Here is a 6,000-nt window from a genome sequence, read left to right as displayed (position 1 = left end):
ATTTACACATTATTATTATATGCTTGGTTTCAAAAAAATTTGAGGAAAAATGTGGAGAAAAGAAAAATAGGAAGGAAAAATATAAGAAAAGAGAAAATGAAAAAAAAAAAAAATGTTTATATGTTCCTTCTTGCTCATTTAACTTATTTTAATTTTTTATATATAAAATTAAATATTTTATATGGTAAAATCAAATACAAGGCAATCATTTTCTTTATCATTTTTTTCTTTTTTAATATTTTCTTGGAACCTTGTGCAAATAAAAGTTAATAATAACATTTTTCACCTTGTAAAATCCAATCATCTAATATTCATTAATGAGATTAGTTATTTATTTTTGATTTGTAGTAACTTATTATTGTTTTAATTTTGAAAAATAAAAATAAAATAATTGGTAAAAAAATGAAATATCTTAAAATTTAATTTCTTTTCAATTTGAAATTGAAAATAGTTTACAACATAAAGAAAGAGCAATTGATATAATTTTGTTTCTTAATTCTCAATGTCACATCCTAATAAATTATAATTGGACATAGAACCTAAATAATACACAAAATTAATAAAAATATCATAAGTAAATTGAACATAAATTTAAATGATAAATTGTTAACACAATACATTACCCTTTTGACACAATTGGCTTCCAATGGTGTCGTGGTGTAGTTGGTTATCACGTCAGTCTAACACACTGAAGGTCTCCGGTTCAAGTCCGGGCGACGCCAATGAATAATTTTCTTTTTATTTTTTATTATTATTATTATTTTTACCTAAGGATACACCTCCTTTTGATTTTTCATTCATGTTTGAATATAGTTAAAGTGTTGAGCATCTTCACTTTATAACTAAAAACATTTTTGGATGAATTTTTCCTTTTATAAAAAATAATTATTATATTCGTTACTACTTTTTAATAATAAAGATAAGATATTTGAAAAGTACTCAATGTATTAAGTTTCTTTAATGTATTTTTACTTCATAACTAAAAATATTTTAAAATTGGTAATTGGATGAATTTTTCATTCTATAAAAAATATATTATTATGGTCGTTATTCATTATTTTTTTATAATAAAGATAAGACATTTGAAAATTACTTGTTGATGTATTAAGGTTAGTTGGCAGTTTTATTCCACTGATGCAACATACTTTTTTGGCTCTTATAACTATTAGTTCAACTTCATATTACTTCAAGGTTGCCTTCAAAATATCTCAATATCAATTTTATTTGAGATATAAATGCATTTGAAATATATGATCATTATGTGAAATCTTTTAGAATGACTAAATATATGATTATTATGTATGTATTATGGACAAAATGGTAGAAAAACAAAGTCAAAATTAGGTTTTTCATTAGGAATGTTTGAACACCCTATAGGGAGCATTCAAACATTAAACCCGACATTGAAATGCTCCATGTAGAGCATTTGAATGTTAGTCATTTTTTCTTTAAGTTATCTTTTCGACTTCATTTTTCAGGGGTAGTTTGGTAAATTAAAGATATGCTTATTTTCCAAAACTAGCCCAAGGTTTTTTCAAGTTATTTTGTTGAAATTTGTGACCCCAGATAATCATTCATTAAACTCGAGCTTTCATTTCTCAAAGCTTTCGAGATTTATTTTCAAATTACCTATTGGTTGTAAAAAAGGTGTGAGACTTACATAGGATAGAACCTCAATAAGGACTACGAGGGATCTACTAAAGAGCATGAGAGAGTGCTGCATCAAGGACGTGTAAGAAGAGTGTAGGATTTGTTGATCGTCTAATATTCATTGATAGGATTAGTTATTATTATTTTAATTTTTTAAAACAAAAATAAATTAATTTATAAAAATTAAAATATATTAAAATTTGATTTATTTTCTATTGAAACTGAAAATAATTTACAATAAAAAGAAATTGTAGTCGATATAATTTTGTTTCTTAGTTAACAAACTCATTGGATTGTTAATGTTAACCCCTAAGAAGTTACACTTGACCATAGAAGCCTAAATAATACATAAAATTGATAACAATATTGATGGATTAATCTTTTGACACAATGGGCTTCCAATGGTGTTGTGCTATCATTGTTTATCACGCTAGTTTAACACATTGAAGGTGTTTGGTTCAAGTTTGAGCGATGCTAATGAATAATTTTCTTTTTCTTTTTCTCATTTCTTTATTTTTGCCAAAAGATACGCCTTCTTTTGTTTTTTGTTTTTTTTTTTCTAAAACAAAAAATAATAGTTAATCTTATATGAAATATAAAAACTTTAAATAGAGACTTAGTTTATTATCTTAAAAAATGTTTTAAATTTTTTTAAATTTGACCTAGTAAACATTTTATTTTAAATTTATATTTATTTATTTTTTAAAAATTATTTTTTAGTCTCTATTTATCATCTAAAAATTTGAGCTAGTAGAGGAATCTAGATATTGAATTATTGATAATTAATTTGCGAGTCGATTTGCTAATTCCTCATCCTCAAATCTTTCTCCTCCTCAAATCAATCCTTCCCATGGGTTATTATCTCAACGAATAAGTCTGGTCACCTTTTGCTAGATTACATATTGTAAAAGATTGTTGATCTTGAATTATTGATGGGTGAATTATCTTTTAATATTTTGTCAAGAATATTCACTAAAGAAATCTTGTAAGGTCAAATTGTGAATTCTATGGTAATATTTCATAATAATCATCTTTATTTTCTAGAGTAAATCCAAAAGTAAGGTCTTTTGAGTCATTTAAATCACTTCCTATTATTAAAAGAGTTTTTTGCTTATATTTTTCAAGTTTCCTTTTACTCATTAGAGTGGAAATATTGTCATATTGTAGACAATTTTTCACATGAAATTAAAGGCAAAAACCAACTTCAAAGATTCCTAGCATGCCCTAATTATGTGTCTAACTTTCACCCAAATTTAAGAAAATGGTCAAACTATTGTATAATAGACTTAAAAAGAATTTTCTCCTTCAAACTCTAACAAATATTGGGATAATAAGAAAAGTCAAGACTCAAGTTAAACATTAATTATATTGTCTAAATATTTTAGACACAAAAATTTTTATAATAGGAGAAGCAGATGCTTATATTGAAGGATAAGTATTAAAACAAAAATTAAGAGATCAAGAAAAAGTTGTTAAATTTCATTCATAAATATGGACAAGATTATAGTTAAATTACTCAATTATTAAAAAAGAGATTTTGTCAATTATTTTATGCATACAACAATGTCAAGATGATTTTTGTAATGAATAATTTCTTTTAAGAGTTTATTGCAAAAGTGTAAAAGAAATTATTTAAAAGATTGTTAAAAATCTAGTTTTAAAATATATTTTTGCTAGATGACAAATGATTTAATATCTATTTTTTTATTTTCAAATAGAATTTATTAAAGAAATTTCAAATTCTCTTTTATATCTTCTATGAGAGACTCTTGAAAAGAGATGAGCTTTTCAAAAGCATCCTGGTTACTACTCAAAAGGAGCATATTTTAGATAATAATTCTCATGAGTTTCACATCTTTTGAGTAGTAATTATGCCTGAAAACATTCAATTAACATGTTGTTGCCCTTGCAAGAGTCACTAACAAGTTTTATGAAGTTTTAGAGTTATTTCAAGGTATAATTTTGATAAATTGGTGACCAAAGAGATGAATCAAATTGAAAAGAACAAATAATGTTGATGATGATCCAAATGCATAATGAAAGAGGTAATGCAATTGGTTTGGACCAGGATTTGGGCTAATTAGAGGTAGTTAAGGTGGAATCAAAAGAAGGAAATGGAAGAAATGACAAAGGGAAGCTCAAACACCAAATGTTGCAAATTCACATGATCATATGAAAATTTCTCATGATTGTGTGAAATGGATAAGAGGAGGAAAATCAACTACAGGCTAAGGAAGATGTGTAAGTTGATTTCGCATGATCATGATAAAATTTCGGACACTCATGCAAAATGGTCTAGAAAGTGTTTCAACATGCTACAACTACTCACCTTAGAATTTCGCACGATCGTGCGAAATGTGAATATTTTATGCGAAATGTTAAACTTCCAGATTTCTTTGAATTTGGAAGGTTTTAGAAGACCAATGAGAGGTTGCCAAGTGTCCACTTGACCTTGGCCTATAAATAGAAACTTGAATTTCTCATGTAAGGAGCTTTTGGAATACTTTTGATTGTAGAATTTTCGATATTCTCTCTCTTAATAGAATTCTCTATTTTCCTTCATTTTTCCTCATTTTCTCACTAGCCAAACATGCTTTGTGAGACAAAATCTCCAAGCATGAGTGACTAAATCTCATTTTTTCTTAGAGGAAGGAGGATTTAGAGGCAAGATCCATGGTGAATTAGAGAAATGAGCTTGAATTGTAAAGGTAATTTGATCTAATTGATTGATTATTTGAATTTTGGAGATTTTTCTCTTCAAATTATCTTGAATGACTAATACATTGCAAATTAGATAGATTTATTAAATTTTTAAAGCTAGATTTGATGAGATCGAATAGTTGCATTGTAAGAATAATTGGAAGATGATTTAAGATGAATTGAATATATGATTTGAATTGATCTCTTGGATTAAATAACCTAATTTGAAAAGAAATTAGATCTAGAACTAAAGCTAAATAAAAAATCGATTTAGATGAGAATTTAGATTTTCAATCTAACTTGATGAAAAATAGATCTCAACATCTATTCACCATAGAGATTGTTTTCTAGAAAATCCTAACTCCAAGAGTTTTTTTTTCCTTATTGATTTTCTTTTATTTTACATTTTATTGTTCCTCTCAATTTGAAATCATTGTTATTTTGAACTTTTATCATGAATTGTCAAATCAATTTTAATTGATCACAATAATTTCTTTTCCTCCTATTTAAGCCTTAATTATCGAGAATAATCCATTCCAATGGGCGACACTTAAGATTGCTATACTAGCATAGCTTTTGCTAAAAAACCTTTTTGATCGGGTAAGAGTTACCTTAGCATAGTTGAATTAGGTTATAAATTTTGTTTTGATCTAATAAACGAAGAAAAATCAATCGATTGCATCCCATTCCAAACCAAATTCTTCGAATGAAATAATCATCATAGAAGAATCTAACTATGAAAATTAAGAAGAAAAATCCAATATCAATCATTTTTTTTTTTTTTTCCAAATTTTAATTTGACCCCTTCTAATTTGAAATTCTTTTCCAATTCCTAAATCTAAACTCTTCTATCAAGACATTCTCTCCTTTTTCTCCTATGCTCAATCTTTACTTACTCCTTTTAGTCAAACCCAATATGTCAAGAAAGATTTCTCTTGATGGTTCTATCTCTTCCCCGTCCCCCTCAAGACTTTCAAATAAATTTAGAAAACTGTACTAATAATATAAAAAATCCTCCTAGATTTTACTTTTCTCCCATCCTTAGGTAAAACCAATAATTTTATGAACAAATTCTCATTGAATGAAAATCAGTTAAAATCAATCATAAGCTTGATGAAAAGATTTAACAAAACAAAGAATTGGTTTTTCAAAAGTCAAAGTTTTCAAGATTTTATCACCAAAAGACTAGAACCACAATTTTTTGACTCCAAAGTTTACCTAATACTGCTTTTTATTTTAGACTAAAGATAATTCATGGTTCTTTTATTTCCATGCTAATCTTGAAAAAACCTTTTCTTCAAACTGGTTTTATGAATGGTGGCTCTACTTTTTTGAACACACATTCACATGTAGCAATAAATCCTTAAAGGAACTAAAAAAAACCACCACATATTTTTATCTTGGTTGTCCTTCCTTTTCTCTAATTTTATTCCTCTTACTAATGGATAATTACCTCCATAATTTTGAAGTGCAAAATTGAAGACAAGCACTCGATAATTTTGTATGTCTTCTCTTTATCCTAAGCTTTATTTTGTTTAATACATTTCTTCTAGTGTAACTATGGTTAATATTGTTTGCAATATATATAAAAAATAAAGTCAACCAGGGATAGAGTGCTATAACCAAACCACCTGTCTTGGTTTAACTTTG

General features: G+C 26.5%; 1 non-coding gene across 1 annotated transcript; it reads left to right on the top strand.

Annotated features, from left to right (window-relative positions):
• The first annotated feature begins 648 nt into the window (after positions 1-648).
• On the top strand, positions 649-722 carry TRNAV-AAC (transfer RNA valine (anticodon AAC)). Its single transcript has one exon. It is a non-coding gene; the product is annotated as a tRNA-Val (tRNA).
• The last annotated feature ends 5,278 nt before the right edge of the window (positions 723-6,000 follow it).

The sequence above is a fragment of the Vitis vinifera genome, chromosome 1 (genome assembly GCF_030704535.1).
Source record: "Vitis vinifera cultivar Pinot Noir 40024 chromosome 1, ASM3070453v1".
NCBI classification, from domain to species: Eukaryota; Viridiplantae; Streptophyta; class Magnoliopsida; order Vitales; family Vitaceae; genus Vitis; species Vitis vinifera.
The sequence above is the reverse complement of the archived record's forward strand: the minus strand, read 5'-3'. Positions and strand labels throughout refer to the sequence as shown.